The sequence below is a fragment of the Sarcophilus harrisii genome, chromosome 2 (assembly GCF_902635505.1).
Source record: "Sarcophilus harrisii chromosome 2, mSarHar1.11, whole genome shotgun sequence".
Taxonomy (NCBI): domain Eukaryota; kingdom Metazoa; phylum Chordata; class Mammalia; order Dasyuromorphia; family Dasyuridae; genus Sarcophilus; species Sarcophilus harrisii.
In genome coordinates, this window is record NC_045427.1 from 353701199 (window position 1) to 353724522 (window position 23324).

Sequence of the window (23324 nt, forward strand, 5' to 3'; positions counted from 1 at the left end):
AATTGGAACATAGAAAATTAGTACTGGGGAAATAATGTGGAATAAAGTCTGAGCATTTTACAATTGGAAAGGATTTTGAAAACCGTCAAGTACAAACTTTTTATTTTATAGTCTGGAAAATGGAAGTCCAGAAAGAGTAAAAGCAATACTGGGATTTATCAGTCCTTATTCTCCCAATTCCCAGCATATTGCCCCATGACAGATACTCACCATTTAATTATATTGTGCATAAGTTTGTCTTTGTACTTAGACACCGAACATAAGCTCACCCATCCTGTCATTCTAATAGCTTTATCTAGATCCACATGACATTATCTAAGTTATCATTCTGCTAATCCCTGAGATATTGCCCATGTGGACCCAAAATTATTGATATAAGCAATGACAGTTCTTTTTTTTTCTTTTAATTTATTTTATTAAAAAAACAATAAGTAAAAAGAAAAACAGAAAAGAAATACAAAAAAATGCAACAAAACAAAAGAAAACATCTGTCATGTGCCCAGCATCAAGGAGGATTCATATTATATAACAACAAATTACCAGATCAAGAATATATATATTTATGTATATATATATATATATATGTATTAGTGAAAGAAATCATATTCATGAGTGTCCATCTTTTCTTTACTTCCTTGAAAACTGTTCTTTTGTTCTCTGCTGCTCACCATTTTTACTTTATTCTTTTTTCTCCCCTTTCATCCCCCTATGATTCCCAAGCAGGGTATAGTTAAAAAAGAATATATTTATGTATACATATGTAGATATATACATATACATCCTCATACATACACACACACTTTCCTATCTTGCTGACTCTTTGCTTTATTTCTGCTCTTAACTTGCCTTGCTATTACTTAACCTCCCCCATCTATGAATCCTTCTTCTTCCCAAACCCTTTGCTTCCCTAACTATCCCTCCTTCTCCCTTATTTCCTTTTTTTTTCTTTTTTTTAATTATAGCTTTTTATTTACAAGTTAAATGCATGGGCAATTTTTCAGCATTGACAATTGCCAAACCTTTTGTTCCAATTTTTCCCCTCCTTCCCCAATCCCCTCCTCCCCATGGCAGGTTGACCAATACATGTTAAGTATGTTAAAGTATAAATTAAATACAATATAAGCATACATGTCCTAACAGTTATTTTGTTGTATAAAAAGAATTGGACTTTGAAATAGTGTACTATTAGCCTGTGAAGGAAATCAAAAATGCAGGCGGACAAAAATATAAGGATTGCTCCCTTATTTCTTTACAGATTTTGGAGGGTGCTATACCCTTACTGATATATATGCAGTGTTGCCTATCTAACCCGTTCCCAATGTGAGTAGGTTTTCAGAACTATGAGACTTCCTCTCCCTTCTAATGTCTGTGTCTATTCTTCCTCTGTACTTCATTTATATGACATTATTGATAGTTTTTACCTTAACTCTACTCCAAACTTTCTTTTGAACTGCCCAATTGTTGATATCAATCTTAAATATATGGTATTCATTTCCCATGTAAAAAAAATAACCAATTTGTCCATATTGAGTTCCTTGAAGCTGATCTTTGATATTGGCTCTCATATGTTAAATTTTTTAATAGTTTCGGGTTTGTTTAATAGAAAGTCTTGAAAATTTGCAAGTTTGTTAAATGTTCATTTTTCTCATTCATTATTATGGATAATTTTGCTGGATATGGTATTTTTGGCCACAGGCCTAGTACTTTTGATTGTCAGTAAATATGATTACAGGACCTGTGCTCTTTTATTGTGGCTTCTAATAAGTCCTGTACAATTCTAATTGAAGTTCCAGTGTATTTGGGTTTTTTTTTCTTATTCCTTGCAAAATTTTCTCTTTCATCTGGGGGTTTCAAAATTTGGCAGTAAAGTTCCTATGTATTTTCCAGATAGACTCTCATTGAAGTGGTGATGAGTGGATGTTTTTTCTATTTCTACTTTCCTCTCATGTTCTATCACTTCAGAATAATTTTCTTGGATTATTTCTTGCATTATTGTGCTAAGGTCTTTTTTTTGGTCAATTTTCAGGCAGTCCAATTATTATTATATTTTCTCTTCTTGATTTGTTCTCAGATCTGTCTTTTTTATATTTTACATTCTGTTCTATTTTTTTTTTTAATTCTTTTTTCCCCCTTAGGCAATTGGTGTTAAGTAATTTGTAAGCTGTGAAGTATTAAGTGTCTGAGGTCACATTTGAACTCAGATCCTCCTGACTTCAGGCTAGGGACTCTATCCACTGCATTATCTAGTTATCCCCCTATTTTTTTTTAATTCTTTATAATCTGTTTTGTTGTTTCTTGTTCTTTCATTGCCTTACTGGCTTCCCCTTGCTCAATTCTAATTCTCAAAAAATTATTTTCATCTTTGAGACTGTATCTCTTTTTTAGTTAGTTAACTTTTTTTCCCATAATCTTGTTTTTCTTGGATTAGTTTTAGTTTTTTAGTTGTTTTTTTTGTGGGGGGGGGGTTGTTTTTTCACAATATCTCTCATTTGATTTTAAAATTTTTTTTTAGTTCTATGAATTCTCTTTGGGCAGGGAGTCATTTCACATTACTGGTTGGGGTAGAAGTTTCCTTTCACTTCAGTATCCTCCTTTGAAGATGAACCCCAGTTTTCCCCATTCCTGTAGTAGATTTCTGTGGTGGGGTTCTTCTTTGCCAGTTCATTTTTTAATAGTATTAATGAAGCTTCTCTAACTGTGGAGTGTGAGGATGGTGCCTCTAGTTTGACTTCAGTTCTCCTCTCCATTCAGAAACCCCTAAACCCTCCAGCAAGTGCTGGCAGCCAGCAGTATCCCTGCTCCACTGCTTCTGCACTCACAGGTATGCTGATTCCTTCTCATCCAGAGCCATGTCCCTGCAGCACAACTGGGACTGGTTCCCAGATTCAGTCCTTGACCCCACAAATAGCTTAAGAGATGAAAGTCTCTGTGGTTCCTGCTGAGGTTCCAGCCACACGGAACTAGTCCCAGAACTCCCCACTTGGTGTTTCTGCAGAGCTAGCCTGGAGGTATTTGCCCAGTCTTTCTTCAGATCTTCTCAGGTTGTATCAGGACCTCTGTTCTGTCCCAAGTCTTTTTGATTTTTCACCAGTCTGTGTTCATCCTGAGGAACAAATTTGATCTATTTGTGGGGAAATCTGGAGAGCCTGAAATTTGCCAACCTATTTGGCCATCTTCCCAGAATCCTACCCTGCAATGATTATTCTTGGAGCAGAAAGTCTAGAAAGCACTGTTTCCATTATCAAAACTCACATTTGGAAATTGTTACTGATCACTCCTGAAAGTATAAGTGAACTAAAGTGGGAATATATAGTTTCAGACTCATAAATAAGCTATGTGAGCACAGTATAATATCTATTTTAATGGCTGATAGGAACTTCTCAGTGTCACATGACAGCACCTAGAGTATACTATTAAGAGTACTTCAAATCTAGTAGTCTTAATTTGTCTTAAAATTTGAAGCAGGGTCCCCCAACTTCAAATCTAGACTAGACCTACTTTCTTTCTGTGTGATCTCCAGCAAGTCATGACCTCTATAAATAGTCTTTGGGGTTTTCTTTTTAATCTCTAAAATGTTTGGACCAGATGTTCTCTGAGGCCCTATCCAGCTATATATGCAATGACTGGGCATCAGGAAATCAGGATGGATCACTGCTTTATGATTGACATGTAGCATTATAGAATAGCAGACTCTTGGTATTACGAAAGAATCTTGGGGAATATATTATGGTTCAGCTGAAGTAAAAGAAAAAAACAAAGGAGGAGTAGTGATCCTGATCTCAGAACAAGCAAAAGCAAAAACAGATCTAATTAAAAAAGAAAAGGAAGGAAACTATATCTTGCTAAATTCATAGATAATGAAAAAAATCAATACTTAACATATGTGAACCAAGCAGTATAACATCCAAATACTTAGAGATATCAAGTGAGTTGCAGGAAAAAATAAACAGAAAAAGTATAGTAGTAGGGTATCTCAACCTTCATCTCTCAGAACCAGACAAATCTAACCACAAAATAAACAAGAAAAATGTTAAGTTGGTGAATAGAATTTTAGAAAAATATGATATACCTCTGGAGAAAATTGAATGGAGATAGAAAGGAATATATCTTTTCTCAGTGGTACATGGCATCTACACAAAAATTAACCATATATTAGGGCATAAAAACCTCACAATCAAATGCAGAGAGGCATAAATATTAAATGTATTCTTTTCAGATCATGATGCAATAAAAATTAAAATAATGGGTGATGGCAAAATATATCAAAAATTAATTGGAAACTAAATCATTTAATCCTAAAGAATGGGTAAGTCAAACAACCAACCATAGAAACAATCAATAATTTCATCCAAAAGAATGACAACAATGAGACAATATAACAAAACTTAGGATATGCAGCCAAAACAATTTTAGGGGGAAATTCATGCCAATAAATCTGACAATCTAAATGAAATAGATGAAAGTAAAAATACAAATTGACCAGATTAACAGATGAGGAAATAAAATATTTGAATAGCCCCATTTTAGAAAAAAAAAATTGAACAACCCATTAATGAACTCCCTAAAAAAAAATCTCCAAGGCCAGATAGATTTACAAGTGAATTCTACCAAGCTTTTAAAGAAAAATAATTCCAATACTAAATAAGTTCTTTGGAAAAATAGGAATCCTACCAAATTCTTTTTATGACACAGATATGGCACTGATACCTAAACCAGAAGAAGTAAAAGAGAAAGAAAATTATACACCAATTTCCCTACTGAATATTGATGCAAAAAAATTTAAATAAAACATTAGCAAAGAAATTACAGCAACTTATCAGCAGAATAACATACTATGTCCAAGTGGACATATACCAGAAATGCAGTACTTGTTCAATATCAGGAAAAATATAAGCATAACTGATCATATCAAAAACAAAAATAACAGCAAGTCATATTATTATCTCAATAGAGGGAAAGAAAGCATTTGACAAATTCAATATCCATTCCTAATAAAAACCACTAGAGAATATAGGGGACTTATGGGGTTCTCCCTAAAATGATAAATAGCATCTATCTAAAACCATCAAAAGCATTATATGTAATGGTGTTATGCTAGAAGCCTTTTTAATAAAATCAGGGTGAAATAAGAATGTCTGTTTCCACCATTATTTTTCAATATTGTCTTAGATATCTTAGCTTTAGCAATAGGAGAAGAAAAATAAATGGAAGGAATTAGAGTAACTAATGAGGAAACTAAATTATCACTCTTTGCAGATAGTATATAGTATACATAGAGAATTCTGGAGAATCACCTAAAAAACTACTTGGATCAATGAACAACTATAGCAGAGTTTCAGGATATAAAATAACTTCAAATAAATCTTTGGTATTTTACATATTAGCCACAAAGTCCAGAAGCAAGAGATGGAAAGTGAAATCCCATTTAAAAATAAATGTAGACAATATAAAATATTTAGGAGTCTACCTGCCAAGACAAAGTCAGGAACTATATGAACACAATTACAAAATATTTTTCACACAAGTAAAGTCAGATCTAACAAATGGAAAAATATCAGTTGCTCATAGGTAGGTTGAGTCAATATATTAAAAATGAAAATTCTACCTAAATTAATATTGTGCCATGTCAGTCTGGTAAAAAAAAATTCCTTTATCAAACTATGAAAAAGAATAGCAAAATTCATCTTAAAGAACAAAAGGTCAATAATATCATGGCAATTAATGGGAAGGATGCAAAGGAAGGTAGTGTAATTGTACCATATTAAAACTATATATAATGAAATTATCATATCCCTTTGGTACTACCAAAGAAATAAGATTAGTAGATCAGTAGAATAGGCCAGGTACACAAGACACAATAGTCAATGACAATAATAATTTAATGTTTGATTATCCCAAACTCTCTGGGAACACTGGAAAATAATATAATGAAAACTAGGCATCCACTAACATCTCACATTCTATACCATGATAATGTTGAAATGGGTTCATGATTTATACATAAAAGCTTATATTATAAGCAAATTAGGAGAGCAAGGGATAGCCTACCCATCAGATCTTTCGAGAAGAAAGGAATTTATGGCGAAAGAATAGCTAGAGAACACTACATAAAACAAAATCAATAATTTTGATTACATTGAATTAAGAAGTTTTGGTACAAACAAAATCAGTAAAGTCAATATTAGAAGGGAAGCAGAGAGCTAGGGGAAAAATTTTACAGTCAGTGTTTTTGAGAAAGGCATTTCTAAAATATACAGAAACGTGTATAGAACCATTTCTAGTCATATGAAAAGGTGCTCTAAATCATAATGGATGAGAGAAGTGCAAATTGAGACAATTCTGAAATATCACTATCCACCTTTCAGATTGGCTAAGAGGACAGGAAAAGATAATGATAAATGTTGGAGAGGATGTGGGAAAACTGGGACACTAATACATTGTTGGTGGAGTTGGTGGAGCTGATCCAACCATTCTGGAGAGCAATTTGGAACTATGCCGAAAGGACTATCAAACTGTGCATGCCCTTTGATCTAGCAATGTCTCTACTGGGCCTGAACCCAAAAGAGATCGTAAAGGAGGAAAAGGGACCCACATGTGCAAAAATGTTTGTGACAGCCCTTTTTGTAGTGGCTAGAAACTGGAAATTGAGTGGATGCCCATCAATGGGAGAATGGCTGAATAAGTTTTGGTATATGAATGTAATGGAATATTATTATTCTATAAGATACAAACAGCTAGATGATTTCAGAGAGGCCTGGAAAGACTTACTTGAACTGATGCTAAGGGAAATAAGTAAAACTAGGAAATCGTTGTACATGGCAATAAGATTATGTGATGATCAATTCTGATGGACATGACTCTTTCCAACAATGAGATGATTAAGCCCAGTTCCAATGGTCTTGTGATGAAGAGAGCCATGTACACCCAGAAAAAAGAATGTGGGAACTGAGTGTGGATCACAACATAGCATTCTCACTCTTTTTGTTTTTGTTTGCTTCATTTTGTTCTCTTTCTCATTTTTTTCCTTTTTGATCTGATTTTTCTGTGTAGCATGATAATTGTGGAAATGTATAGAAAACTTGCATATGTTTAACTTATATTGAATTACTTGCTATCTAGGAGAGAGGGATAGAGGGAAGGATGGAAAAAATTTGAAGCATAAGGTTTTACAAGGATAAATGAGGAAAATTATTTATAGATATGTTTTGAAAATAAACAGAGTTGATAATAATAATAATAAATAAATAATGATGTACATGATCTTTACAGCCAGTGTTTCTGATAAAGGTGTCATTTCTAAAATGATACTAATTCATTCTTGGTGGAGTTGTAAAATGATGCAATCATTTTGGAGAACAATCTGCAATTGTGCCCAAAGGGCTATAAAACTGTATATATCCTTTGACCCAGCAGTGCCATTATTGGGTCTGTATCCCAAGGAAATCACAAAAAAGGGGGGAAAGTCCACATGTGCAAAAATGTTTTAGCAGCTTTTTTGTGGTAACAAAGAATTGGAAACTGAATAAATGCCCATCAATTGGGGAACACTGAATAAATTGTGGTATATGAAGGTAATGGAAATATTATTGTCCTATAAAAAATGATGGACAAGCTGATTTTAGAAAGGCCTGGAGAGATTTACATGAACTGTTGCTGAGCAAAACAAGCAAAACAAGGAATATATCATATACAATAACAGCAATCATGTATGACTTGATTCTTCTTAGTGGTTCAAATGATCCAAAGCAATACCAACAGACCTTGGACAGAAAAGGCCATCTGCATCCAGAAAAAGAATTATGGTTCTTGCTATGTCCACTTCTTTTTTCTGTCTTTTTTTCCCTCTCCCATGGTTTTTCTTTTTATTCTGATTTTGCTCTCCCAATATAATAAAGCAATGTGTATTAAAATAAATAAATCATTTTTACAAAACATATTGTATGTGTATAACCTGTGTCAGATTGTTTGCTGTCTTGGGAGGAGAGAGATAAAGGAGGGAGGGAGAAAAAATTTGGAACTCTAAATCTTACAAAAATGAATGTTTTACACTATTTGGAAAGATAAAATACTATTGAGAGAGAAACAAAAGAACCTCAGTGGGCATCTAGCCCAGCTCCTCCCCAAACAGTAATACCCTCTGCAACATTTCAGACCAAAAAAATCTCCAAGGCCGCTCATTTCTCTTTTGGGTGGCTCTGACTGTTGGGAAGAATTCTCTTATAATGTGCCAAAAATTTTCCTGTCTGAAAATCTCTTTCCCTTACTGAGTCTCAGTTTTTCCTTTGGTACAAGCTTCATTTCCAAAACCACAGATATAGAAAGCCTTGTTTGACATGGGCAGGGCCTTCTTACAATGGAAAATAAAAGCATACCAGGAGGTTTTATAGCTCAAGCCTTAGGCAACTGAATTGGATTTTTTTTTTTTTTTAGGCAAAGGCATCAAACCATGAAAATATAGCTGTTCATTGTGATAGAAAAGGGAATCAAGGATACCTAGCATGTTTCATATTCACAGATCCAGCAAAGCCTTCAATCCAGACCAGAGAGGTTCATTTTATTCTCTTTGATAGTTTGATATTTCAAGCCAAGATTATTTTGGGGATGAGGGGAGCAGAGAGGAATTCTCCTAATTTCCAATTTCACATCCCCAACTGCCTGTTGGACTGGATATTTCAAACATAGATATCTTAAACTCAATATTCCCAAAACTGAGCGATCCTCCTAATCATTCAGGCTCACAAACTAAATGTCATCCTCAATTTCTCCCTATCATTCTTCATATCCAAACTGCTGTCAAAGCTCTGCCACATCTCTCATATACACTTCCTTCTTTCCTCTCACCCTGCCTCATTACTTCATACCTGACCCTAACCCTAAATACTACTGGCCTCAAGTCTTTCCCTACTCCAAAGCATCCTTCATTCAGCAAAGTGATCTTCTAAAATACTTGTTGAACCCCCCCCCTCTCTCTCTCCTCCCCCTCTCTCTCCTTCCCTCCCTCCTTTTCTCTCTGTCTCTCTCTGTCTCTGTCTCTGTCTCTCTCTCTCTCACACACACACACACACACACACACACACACACACACACCTATTCAATAAACTCTACTGGTTCTTTATTGCCTCCTCTGTTTGGCTTTTAAATTCCCTCATATCTTGATCCCTTCTATCTTTCCAGTCTTCTTTTGCCTTACCACCTTCCATATTTTGTTTGATTTAGTAACACTGGCCTCCTTGCTATTGCACAAACAAAACACTCTATCTCTTATCTCTGAGCATTTTCTCTGGTTTTATCTCCATGACTATTTCTATTCCAGCTCATTTTTGCTTCCTGGGTTCCTTCAAGAATCAGCTAAATTCTTACCTTCTGCAAAAAGCTTTTCCTAGATCTTAATCTTATTGCCTTCCCTCTGGGTCTACCTCAACACACTGTCTCTCTCCTCTTTCTCTCTCTCTCTCTCTCTCTCTCTCTCTCTCTCTCTCTCTCTTTCTCTCTTTCTCTCTGTTTCTCTTTGTCTCTGTCTCCATTTCTCTCTCTTTCTGTCTCTATCTCTCTCTTCTCTGTGTGTGTATACATATATGTGTATATTCATGTGTTGTATATATACATACATGTATAATGTTGTGTATGTTATATATAGGTTGTTTGTCCTTCATTCCTGAAGAGAACATGACATAATGCCATGACTACCAAGTGAATTGGATTTAAGTGAGGAAGCATTGTGTAAAATTACCAGCCTCCCTCTCTTCTTCAAAGCTATCTGGGCTCAGTAGCAAAATATCAGAGCATATGTAATAATATATATGCATATATGGTTTTATATTATAATATTTATTCATATAGATACATATATGTATATGTGGATTATATATGTGTGTATACACTCAGTCCTCAGCATTTGTGCATTTACCTTTTTTGACTTCAAACATATGCAAGAATTTATTAATAGTTTTTTTCTCTTTTATGTTGACAAGTTTGCACATTGCTGTGTGAAATGAAGAAAAAAAGAGAGGTACAGTATGCACAAGTTTGGGGAGCAATTGGTATCCTGTTAGACATTTTACTGGTATTGTTCATCCAACCTGTTGTAAAGAGTTTCCTATGCATTCATTGCATATTGTTGTCCTTTAAAACTCATGCTTTCTGATGTAAAGTCTCCACTAAGCTAATCAAGCTGGTATTTCCTTCATGATCTATAAGTCCATTCACCAGACATGAAGGACAGAGTTTTGAAAGTGATGTAGAAATCTCACCATATCTTCCAGAAACATGAGCTAAAGTCCCCAGCAACTTCTCCCTTGATTTTTAGAAAGCAGCCAAGGTAGAGAGGTTTACAGCAATATAGCATATGGTATAATGCTCTCACACCACCATCTGACAGTGAAAGGTGAGATTCAGGTATAAAAATGTCTTAGTTATAAGAATTTTATTTGCTGCACAATATATAAGTAAATCTTGTCTTAAAGCAATGTTTTTTTTTATTTAGATATTAATATGAAAGTTCATAGAATTCTGGAGAAACACAAACAAGAAAAATATTTTGCATGTTAACAATTATTTTTGTACTGCATTTTATGGGTTATTTCATGGTTAGAGTGTTAGAAAAATGTATATTATCAGAATTAATGTTTTGTTACAAAACTGCATGCAGAAAAAATGTATTTTCAGCAATCTCTAGCAAAAGATGATACTATTTGGTGGTCATAGGAACCCAACCCCCTATTTCTCATAGGTTCAATTTATCAACATTTGGATTTTTTACTTTTATGTCATTTTCTAGGAGCATAACCCCTGTAAAAGTTGAAGAATGATTGTATCTTCTTATATGCTTTCTCTCCCATTACACTGGACGTTCCCTGAAATCTGGGGCTGTTTTTACCTTTCTTTTTATTTCCAGTGCTTAACGCAATGTCTGGTATATAGTAGGAGTTTAATAAATGCTTGTTGAGTGACCCATTTGTTCCCCTTCCTTTTCTCCCCACTCTTCTCTTCAGCTCTCTTAGAACCACAGCTGATCACAGCTAGAAAATACTCCAGAACATTAAACATAAACTTTTAAATCAGGACATGATATCAGAGTCATAGAACAAACAGTAAATATTAGAGATGAAAAGGATCTTGGAATCTTTGTAATCCAAGCCTCTCATTTCTGAAGAGGTTTGTAAAGATTGCTCTAAGCATCATTCTAACCCAAAACAGCTCATCCTCCTTAAGGGCAAATCTAACTATAAGAAATTGTCCTTATGTAACAATAATAATGTTTCCTAGGTCCAAGAGCCTAGAAGATCACATCTTTTCTCTCATTATTAAGGATCTCTTTTCAGCTTTAGATTAGGCTCATACTGAGTCAGGTTCTTTTTTCTTTCTCATGCTTGGTTCTTTATATAACTAACCTAAGAGCTAAGAAAAATTGCTTAAAAATTAGATTTTTGGTTCACATTAATGTCTCCTAAAAGTGGTAAGTAGAAAGCCATTTAATACAAAATATAGATCAGATATAGAACAGCCACACAAAAGAAATATACAACACATATAGATTCCCAAGAGTGCACTGAGAGAAAAACCCATACAAGTGGCAGCATCAGCAACAGAGCTGCTGTTGTTACACTCTCCCAGGAGATTGAGACTCAAAGTATCAAAATATAAAGCATTTTGCAGGACTACCAAATCAATATTTCACATTTCACCTCAGCCCTGCACTGTGTAACAATTGCCTCCAGGTCTGTGTCTTCTGGCAAGCTAAATCAGTGGATAAGGTCATCTTTTCTATAGATGGCTGTATTCCCTTCTAAGAAATGCAGCAGTGGATGTAAGGATGGGGCCTCCCATCATAGAGCTGGCACTGGCTAAGGCGCCAGATCTCTCAACTTCTCCAATTTATTAGGCTGCCTCTGAGTCAGACGTTCACCTTGGGATTGCTGCCCAAGTGCCTATGGCAAAGGCAAAAAAACACAAAGGATAAGGGACAACAAGAATCCCAGGCTCATACCTGGCTGAGCTTCCTCTTGCTGTTACCTCAGAGCAGTGATCGCACTCCAAGGATAAAGAAAGCCACTGTTTACTTCTTTTTTCGTAAGTCCTCGAGTTACATGATTCCACTCAGTCAACGGGAAAAAAGAAATCTATACACAAGTTACCTTTTAAAAGCACAATGCATGATATATTAAGTTCTTAATAAATATTTGTTAATTTGATTTAACTTTTAAATGTCCAGTGAATTAGTAGCTCTTTCTGATCAGTGGCCAATAAAGGGATTGCTTCATCAAATCAAGTTGCCAGTTTTTTTTTTCCCAGTGTTGCATGTCCTTGATGTACCCTGATGTATTCTTCTAGGGGAATTCCAGAAGACATTCCATGAAATGGCCTCAATTCCCACTCTTACTCCACAGGGTGGAACACTCGTTGAATTTTTTAAAAGTTATTTATATAACCCTACATTAGTATTTGACCCTCATAAAAACCATGAAGGCTTCCCAGAAGTCCACTGGCTGCTGAGGTCATAAACCACGGGGTACCTGGAATAGTTCCCAAGGAATTTACAAAAAAGTCAAAGGAGGAAGCCATGACTCAGGCATGCAAGATCAAGTCACTTCTATCTTGCACATAGGCAGACTTTGGCAGAAACAAGCACTTAGCTTTGGATTTGGGCTTCTGTGGAGACTTTTGATGGTACAGTATAGCCACCTTTATTGAATGTATATACAACTGAGGAAGAACACGGATACAGTGCTGAGTCTTAGGGCAAGACAACTCCTACCACTCTTGAAAACAAATCTCTCCTCAGCTTCTCTCAACTGCCCAATTTCTCACTTCTTCTCTATGAGAGTGTGGTAGGAACAATCTCCTACTCCCATGCAATTCTGGCTAGTTTTCCTTAAAAGATTTTGAGACCATTCTTAAAATTTGGCTGATTCAGGGGGCTAAAGATTCAGACTCTTGATGTTACTTCTCTATCACCTAAAAGCAAAGTAGGCTGAGGGAGCCTCTGGGATTGTCTGGGGCATCACAAAAGGTAACTGAATCAAAGGAATTATGCTAATCTGAATCAACTAAAAATATCCTTAGTGCTTTTCTTTGTTGAATAGCCTTGTCCTAATATGGTTACCTCCATCCCCTTTTTGATAACTAGTGAATGACCTAAAAGTGACTATTTCATTATAATATAGAACCTGAACTACCAATAGACTAGACTGAGTCAGATTCAGTCCTGAAAAGAAAAGCAGGAGTGATGGAATGAACCCCCAGTTCCTGTTATAACCGGCTGATCCCAGTGTATCTATGTCCACGATGGTTCCTTTTTCCCCCTTCAATTTCTGTTCATTTATGACACTATTATCTATTCTAGGGTTATATGATATATAAGCTATCATTAACTTTGCTTTGATAGCCTTACCAGTAGAGAGTTGGGCAATTAGGTATTCTGAGGAAATGAAATACCCTTTCAGCACCTAGTATGAAGTAGAAAGGGAGGGAAGTAGTGAAGTAATGATTTATTCCCCAGGAAGTTACCAACCCAGTAGTGATCCACTGCCATCAAATTCCTTAGCCAGACCAAGATGATAAGCAAGAGAAACAAAAACAGAGAGATATTTAAAATCTGAAGTCATAAATTTTCCCTAGACTATTGTTATTGGCAAACCAGAAGCCCAGACATTAGAGGAGTGTTCTTTCTCAGGAGCCTTTAAGGAGAGCATTCTCTCTTCTTTCTCCTTCGTATTCATTGCTACATCTGTGTTTACTCTCAGTAATCCTGACACACATTTAAGATGTGTATTGACCATTTTGGTTTGTAGGGAGGCGTGTAGATTTCTTTGAAATCTTGCTCACTTTTTTCCAATGATTCTCTTTTGGTTCTACCTGGATGGGAGCAGGAGAAGGCTATGAAGCTGGCTTTCATTATTCTTCACTGAGACAAGATACTAGGCAAGAATTACATCTATTTCCCCTCCTCCCACTAATATTGCTGGTCTAAATCATTTTTTAATGTTCAAAAACAACCAAAAAATTAGCTTTCATGATCACTATCCTTTAAAGAAGGAAAGTAAACTGAGCTATTCTCACTAGCTTGGCGTATTGGAATGATTTGGAAATCATTGCCGGTTACACAAAAGATCATCACACAAAATGAAGAGAAAGTAAACCATTTGTCTAAGAACATAGTAAAAAGGAAGTGGAAAGAGTTTACAAATTAGAATGTATTAGCAAATACAGAAGAATACATGAGTTTTTTAGATGAGAGTAAGCTGAGGTCTTACTCAAGCTAATGTTTTTTTGTTTGTTTGTTTGTTTTCTTGAAACAATTGGGTTTAAGTGACTTATCCAGAGTCACATAGCTAGGAAGTGTTAAGCGTCTGAGACCAATTTGAACTCAGGTCCTCCTGACTTCAGGGCTGGTGCTTTATCAACTGGGCCACCTAGATGTCCCTACTCAACCTAATCTTATCCTAGAAGAAATTTTTTAAAACCTCTAGGGAGGCAAGCTGGAAATCAGGAACATGTTGAGGGGCCAGCTTCCCCCTATTATATCAGCAAAAAATGTAATTCACTTTTTCTTCTTTAGAATTATTTCCAGGGAATCTGATTCTGTGTCTTTCTGTCTTGAAGTAAGAATGAAAAACTCCTCTCTAAAACTCTCACATCAACTCTGCCTCTCAGACAGACATGCAGTGTTGAGCTATCATTCAACTGATCATATAATATGTCACAGACAAAACAGGGGTTATATGGATATATTGAATGATATAAGTACCTCTTAATGTTAGGGGATGGTCACTGATACATGAGGAGCTCATCCTTAGACTTCTATTTTTCACTTTTTTCCCTGCTATTTTTAGCTTTTGTGTTAGTTCTGAATTTGAATTTATCTTTTGTTCAGGTGTTATTTTCTGGGAAACTGGGTATAACTGTGGGACTTGCCTGGTTGAGTTTCTGAAATTTGTCTTTAAAAGCACAAAAATCATCTCCATCAAATCTAAGCTGACTTATAAATGGATGGTCATTATGGCACTAGCAATTACCCCTTTTTCAGTCTTTGAAGGAGAGGGAAAGGAAGCATAAATCCTGTGTTTCATGTTTGACCCTGCCAAAGTCTTCATAAGCTCTTGATGATGGTTACTTGATCTTGTATCCCTGAGTCATGGCTTCCTCTTTCTGACCCAACTTCTTTGCAAACGATCCTCGATATCCTGTAGTCCATGATCTCAGCAGCCGATAGACCCATGGGAAAGGTTCTCCATCTCCCTGGTTGTGACTCAGGGTCAAATTTTGATGCAGGTTCACACTTATCTGGGTGCCTGGTATTTCTCCCAAAGAGGATATAACATTTACCTGTAGGGGACTGTTTCTTATCTATCTTCATATGACCAGTACCTAGCTCAGTGGCTTACACATAGTTAATACATAATATTTGTTCAATTGAAACATGCTTCCCAAGTATTTTCATTTCCTACTTCCACCATATCTCTCCCATTCAAGACCCTTTTTTCACCACTGAAGTTCGGGCCCTCATCAACTCTTACCTGAACCACTGAAATATTTTACTAATTGCATCCAATCTCTCCTCTCTCCAATCCATCTTCCATGCAGCTGCTATTTCACAGAAGCTTTGGCTTCTATTCTTTCATATCGATGAGCTAAAAGTACACATGAATGAAAGAAAAGATTTTTTCATTCGTACTTCAAGAGAAAGAGTGAAACACATAGAATCAGATTCTTTCCAAAATCAACTAAAAGGAAGAAAAGGAGAACTCTCTTACTACCATGTAAGGGGAAGCTAGCTCCTCAACATGTCCCCAATTTCCAACTTCCTCCGCAGAGACTTCAGAGAATTTTCCCCTGGATGAGATTTAGTTGAGAAAGATCTCAGCTTGCTGCCATCTAAACAGTTCATTCTCTCTTCTACATTTTCTTATGTAGTCTATCTGTAAAACTTCTCTCTTTTGTATTTGTTATCTGCTTAGACAAATGGGTTTACTTGCTGTTCATTCATTGTGGTGGTCTTTTGTGTAATAAATTCAAGACCATTTTGGTATTATCTTAGGGCTTAGCAGGGAGATTATTTATAACTTCATGTGGATCTGGGTGAAGACCATGATGAAGGAAGAAGGAAGGAAAGAAGGAAGGAAGGAAGGAAGGAAGGAAGGAAGGAAGGAAGGAAGGAAGGAAGGAAGGAAAGAAGGAAGGGAGGAAGAAAGAGAAAATGTAAAGAAGGAAGGAAGGACATTTATTAAGTACTTATTATGTACTATGCTAAGTGTGGGGATATGAAAAGAAAAAGCAAAGAGCATACATTCTAATAGGGAAAACCAATACTAACAAGAAGTAGTGGTCAAGGAAGAATAGAAGAAATGGAGAGAACCATCACAGAGCAACTGGTTTCTTATCGCCCTAAAATTCTAATCATCATTGCTTGAATGCATTTTGGCTGATCAATGTTCTTGCTAAAATGGGGTATTGAGAAATGAAATATGTTTTTCCAAGTACATTCAGTTAGGATCAGGACAGAGGGCAGTAGGACATCTTTCTCAATTGGGAGGCTATACCTCTCTATATGGAAACTAAGATTACTATCTTTTTTGGCCACTGCCTTACAAACTTATATTAAGTCTGCCATATACATGCAATTTAATGACTTAATGACTTCATTGCAATAAATGAGTATTTTGCTATTGAAATCAGCAGAGTATCCTGGAAAGAGAATGGGACTTGAGTCAAAAGAAACAGGTACTTAATCCTAGCTCTGCCACTTACTGATGTTACCTTAGTCAGTACCTTTGCCCTCTCTGAGACTCAATTCACTCTTCTGCAAAATGAAGTGTTTGGACCTGATGATCTCTAGGGTCTCTTCCATCTTTAAATTTTATTAAGCCAAAACTTAAAATCCATAACTCCCAACCAGAAAAGATAGATTTATTTATTGATGGAGTTTCACCAATGCCTCTTCAATTGGTTTTACTCCCTGTCATTTGAAACACTGACATTTATATTCATTACTACTTCTTAAAATTAACTCTCAACATTCTTCCCAAATTCTCAGGACTCTCAACATCTCTGGGGGCCCAACAAACAGCTGTAGTAAAGCTGTTTTACTGCCCGTGGTTGCTGCTGTTTTACTGCCTGGCTTTGAGTTTCGTTGGCTGCAGTTGATGCTGTGAGCAGCATTTGGAAGTTTGACACTAAATTTTGTTGTGGCCAATTAACGTCATATCCAAACACTCTGGTGAATAAAAAAAAGTGCATCTACTCCCAGGGCTCCCTTTGTGTCCAGGCGACAGAGAGAGCTGGGTAAGGGATCTGCAATCGACAGTCATCAAACTCCATCGTTAAAGAAATAACACTCTTGGGGTCAATAAGGATTTTTGATCAGCACTCAAAAAGGAAGAGAAAGTTACAGAACTGGAATGACAGTGATGAAGCAGCCTTTCTCTACTGGGAATCAGGCTTACTATTCTGAAATAGCCTCTCAGCCTCTAAGGCTTTAATTTTCTGAGTAGTTATTAGATGGCTAGATAGACAGATAGACAAACAGATAGATTGATAGATGATATCTATGAGAAGAATGAGATAATTAATTCTGATAATGGCAGCTTATACTTCTATAGTGCTTTAAAGATGCTTCTAAGGATCAGAATATGACTGTAAAACAATACAGCCTACTCAAAAGAAACAAATAGATAAGGAAGAATGAATACAGTAGTTCATATGAAATATGTATATATTTACAAATGTATGTATATTCATATTCGTACAATATTTTCATCCAAATGTTAAACAACATATGTCGTTCTCTTGTGGATATTATGTATGTATGTATATATGTATATATATATATACATCCATATGTATTGTGCATATATGCAACACAGAGATATAGACTGTGTGTGTGTACATATATATGTATGTCTCCACAGGAGGATGACATATGGTGTATAACATTTGGATGAAAAATCAATTAAAGGAGAAACAAAAATTGTGGGAATATACTACACACCACCTGGACAGAAGAAGTAATTAGATGAGGTTGAGAAGCAGATTAAAATGCTGTCATAAAGGTATAATCTAATTGCTAGTGCAGCTAATAAATTTTTAGTTTACTTGAATTTATAATTTCATATTTTGAAACGTGAAGAAAGCAATCAATGGAACTGCTATTAGGGACCTATTTCTTGCCAGTAAAAAGTAATTGGTTGTTGAAGTAAAAAGGATGGGAACTTTATAGCACTGTGAACCCTGCATCTTGGAGTTTAAGAAAGGGAAGAAAAGAAAACCTGTGCATGAATAGAAATGTACACTGCTATAGGAGAAAACACACTTAAAAATACTGAGAGATTAGATGGTCATTATTCCATGAGCTAAAAATTCTATGGCAGAAGTCCAGGAAGGATACAAAAGTCTTAAGAATCACATTCTGAAGACACAAAAAGAAATTCCTTTGAGGAGTAAAAAAAATCAAAAAGCACATGTTTTAGCATGTGGATATACAAGTAACTTATTGGTCAATTTAACTTCTTACAAGATATGAACAGAAAAAGGAAGCAAAATCAGGTCATGGAGAATGACTTGTAAAAAAAATAGCTCAAATTGAACTGAACTTAGGGAGAAATGTTAATAATAACAAAAGAAAACCAAAAAAAAAGTATTTTAAAAATTATACTGAAAAGATCTGAGGACCAAAAAAGGTGAGTAATCACACAGGTAGCTGGTAGTATTTCTTATATTCAAAACCAGATCCTACAGTATTATTTTCATTGCCTTTGTCTAAAAAAAACAGAATATAGGATCTGGATGATATGATCTCGGGGATTCATTTTCTCAACCAATTCTGCCTCAGAAGGCCAAAGTGGTGATTGACATCAACGTACACATTACTAAACATCTGATAAGAACAACAATGGAGAGTGATCAAAATGATAAGCAGAGGATCAGACTAGGTTGTAAGAGGATCCTTTCTAGGAATAAGGCATGTGTGTGTATGTGTGTGTGTGTGTGTGTGTGTGTGTGTGTGTGTGTATGTGTGGAGAGAGAGTGAGAGACAGACAGACAGACAGACAGAGACAGAGAAAGAAGAGAGAGAGGAGGGGAGTATAGATAGACCTAGAGAATAGAGGTTTAGAGAAGGGTATTGCCCTTCAAGCACAAATTATCATATGGATAATTCTTGTCTCCTGAAGGTTTAACTAAGAGCAACGATGGGATAGATTTAAGAGATGTAAGGGAAAATGTTCTAAGTATGAGAGCTATCCAAAAGTGAAATGGCTTGTCTCTAGTGATCATAAGATTCTCCATTACCTTCAAGGGGGCCTTCAAGCTTAGTCCTACTTGTCCTATTTGTTTAGGGAGAAAAGGATGGGGTGTTGAAGAGAATGCCTGGTCCAGTATGGGTCGAATTATGTTTGAATTTACATGTTCACCAAGGCTCCTTACAACTTTGAAATCTTGTTATTCTGAGAGACAATTAATCAATTCTTCTGATATTGGGGTAATTGATCATTTTGAAAATTCTTGAAGGCCCAATTACTTTCTCCATTAATCTATATACTAATTTTCTTTCTTTTTTTTGTGAAGCAGTCAGGGTTAAGTAACTTGTACTGCGTCACACAGCCAGTAAGTGTCAAATTTCTGAGGCCAGATTTGGATTCAGGTCCTCCTGACTCCAAGGCCAGTACTCTATCCACTTAACCACCTGGCTGCCCCTACTATCTAATTTTCACTTATGTATGTTCTGTTTATCATCTGTTTGCATGTTATGGATTTTGAGTTTTATGACACCCTAAATATCACCATAGAGTATGAAAAGAATTTTAAGAGTTCTGGTCTGGGAGTCGGGACACTTGGGTTCTAGACATGGGCTTATGAATGCCTGTGTGTATGATTTTCACTTCTCTGGAAATTGGGGTTTTTTTTTGTGTGTTAAATAGATATAGCAATCCCTATCAAATATTCCTCCCATGGCTATCTTACAGATTTCAGGACATCCCAGAGTTTGGGGAAACATAAAGCCCTGGGACAATTGTTGACAGATCAACCTGTATAGTCAGGCACCAGCCAATGGCTCCCAATCAGCAATGGGAAGAAGCTCAAGTGCCAACTTTGTCACCTCCACCAGGTTGGAATGATGGACTCTTCTCCCAACCAACCTTCTTCAGACTAGCTTTCCATAGTCTCCCTCTGCCTCCCTTCCTCCTTTATTACAGCCCACAGACTTCTCTCTTTCTTTATAAAGACTCAGAGTGGTTTAATAAGGCAAAGTAAAATCCCAACCCCTCCATAAACATAATGGTTACCTACAAAGAGAAGCAGGAACTCAGTCCCTTCACAACGTCATCCTCTCTCCTTTCCCTGGAGAATTACCAGAGGCATTCTCATATGTACATCCACACACATAGTGATATATGAACTCACAAACATGCAAATTATATATTCATATACATACTTAAAATGCCTATATACACTCACATATAAATATATATCTATACAAATGCATATATATATGTATATAAATTTTTGTGTGTATATATAAATATATCCAGAGACCCACAATTGCATACACATACCCTTGGATATATTCATGAAAATACAAATTTACTCACACACACCCCTACATAGTCCCATATCCATATGTAGTCATAGTCATAGGCTTAGAGCTGGAGCCTCAGAGATAAGTCCAATCTGCTCATTCTCCAGGACAGACACTGGGTCCCCGAGAAGTTGTTACTTTCTGAGGTCACATGGCTAATTAATGCCAGTGTCAGGATTTGAATTCAGGTCTATCTGATTTCAAGTCCAAAGACCTATTCAAGACCAATGCACCTACTCTGGTGCATGTTACAGAGGTATTAGCTTCTCTATAAATACATACATACCTGTACTCATACAGATTCATGCTTTCCCATGAATATGCCGTGGACTCAAACCCTTGCCTGCTTATCTCCTTTCCCCCACAGACAGGACTCTCTGAGCAGCCCCAGTGCTGGTGGCGGGGCTGGCCTGCCAGGGAATCAGCAGCCGCAGGGCCACTGCTCAGGAAGGCAGGCAGCCTGAAGACTCTGCTCATTATCTGTCCCAGGGGTGTTGTGGGGATGCACTTCCCTATATTATATGAGGTAGAAAATTAGTGCTTGGAATTGTTATGGTTACATTTGCAGTAAAGTGTAAGTGTTTGCACTTCTCAGGAGTTTGTCCAGGGCCGTTCATGCATCCCCCCCACTGCTGAAGAGAAGGAAATTTACTCTCCGTGAAATGGCCCCATGGATCCTATGGCAATTGCATGGAAATTTGGCCCAAAGTAGCCTGTATTGCAGGGACTCCAATCCAAAGGAACCACTCTGGGGGAAACGCTTTTGTGGGCCCATGTTCGTGTAGAAAATATATATTTCACAACAACAAGCACTTATTAGCACCTAGGATAAGCCAGATACTACTCTGAGTACCAAGGATTAAAAAAAATCAAAAACAAACAGAAAGAGTCCCTGCTCTCAGGGAGTTTGCCTTCTGGGCTTCTACCTTCACTGCAGACTTTACATGGTGAAGGATTTCTCTGTATCCAGCTTATCTACTTCATTCTCCAGCCCAGTCAAGTTAGTGAACATCTGCCATTCCTGTTTCTTCCCCGTCTCTCCAAATCCTAGTTTCACTTTTCCTCTTTCAATCTCAGTTTTCTCATCCATAAAACTGATGTTTTAAAATTGCCTGTAGGGGCTGATTTCAGAGATCTGGAGAGACACATAAACTGATGCTAAGTGAAGTGAGCAGAATCAAGAGAACATTGCACAATTTTTGTTCTTTTTCCTTATTTTTACCTTCTGAATCCAATTCTCCCTGTGCAACAAGAAAACTGTTTGGATCTGCACACATACATTGTATCTAGGATATACTAGGACATATTCAACATATATAGGACTGCTTGCCATCTAGGGGAGGGAGTGGAGGGTGGGAGGGAAAAATCGGAACAGAAGTGAGTACAAGGGATAATGTCGTAAAAAAAATTACCCTGGCATGGATTCTGTCAATAAAAAGTTACTATAATAATAAAATAAATTAAAAAAAAAGAACATTGCACATAGAGAACATTGCACACAGCCACAAGATTACGTGATGATGGACTTGGCTCTTCAACAATGAGGTGATTGAAAACAACTCCAGTGGCCTTGTGATGGACAGAGACATCAGCACCCAGAGAGTAGGTCTCTCTGGAGACTAAATGTGGATCACAACATAGTATTTTCACCTTTGTTGTTGTTGTTTGCTTGCTTGTTTTTTCCTTTCTCCTTTTTTTTCCCCTTTTGATCTGACTTTTCTTGTGCAATACAATAATTGTGGAAATATGTTTAGAAGTATTGCACATGTTTAACCCTTTTTGGGTTACTGTATAGGGTAAGAGGAAGGTGGGGACAAAAGGAAAAAAATCGGAACATAACGTTTTGAGAGAGTGAATGTTGAAAACTTTCTTTGCATGTTATAACCAAAAAAAAGAACATAAACTTGGACAGAATTCAAGAGGTAGTGAATGATGGAAAGGCTTATCATGCTATGGTGCATAAGGTCACAGAGAATTGGGCAAGACTAAATAACTGAACAACAACAACAACAATAATAAAAATTAGATTATCGTACTTACAATGTTGACAAGGGCAATTGCATGATCTAAAGTAAAATGCTAAAGCCACGAGGATTACAGAATAGTTCTCTACTTAAATTGAAGGCAGGAAGGAAAAGACATACAGAATTTTTTTAAATGGAGTTTGGTGCAGTTTCTCCAATAACATTTCTAAACCTAATTCTTTTGCAAACATTTAAATTACTTCCTGCAATGAATGAAGCAAGATAAGATATTCATTCATATCTTTGTCTTTTCATGTGAAAATATTCCTATTATGATTGACCAGTAAAAAGCAGAAAAAATTATTAAGTAAAGATTAATAGATGAAAAGTTATGATTACAATTAGATTGTTGTTTTGTTTTTGTTTGTTTGTTGCTTTGTAGTTGAGATTTCAATCTGCCTTTCTAATGACAAGTACATAATAAAAGTAATTGTGAAAATTGCCTGTAGGGGCAGCTAGATGGCCCAGTGGATAGAGCACTAGTCCTGCAGTCAGGAGGACCTGAGTTCAAATCAGAACTCAAACAATTAATTGTGTGACTCTGGGCAAGTCACTTAACCCCAATGGCCCAGACAAAAAGTAAAAATTGCCTGTACTACCTAACTCACAGAATTACTATGAAGAAAGTACATTTTAAACTATAAAAGCCGTCAGATATGTGAGCTGTTAACATGATTACTATCCATCCATCCTTTGAGATTCAGACAATTTTTCACAGTTTTCAGACA

At 36.2% G+C, this 23324-nt stretch overlaps 1 long non-coding RNA gene across 4 annotated transcripts in view; it reads right to left on the reverse strand.

Annotated features, from left to right (window-relative positions):
- LOC116421617 overlaps positions 1–23324 on the reverse strand; it is a 188107-nt gene that overhangs the window by 114983 nt on the left and 49800 nt on the right. For 3 of the 4 annotated variants that reach the window (XR_004232080.1, XR_004232081.1, XR_004232078.1), the window contains exons 2-3: positions 20859–21084; positions 15516–15629 (exon numbers count right to left, since the gene is read on the reverse strand). This is a non-coding gene — a long non-coding RNA (uncharacterized LOC116421617). The remainder of the gene's footprint in view (positions 1–15515; positions 15630–20858; positions 21085–23324) is intronic. The other variant, XR_004232079.1, reaches the window with a different exon arrangement.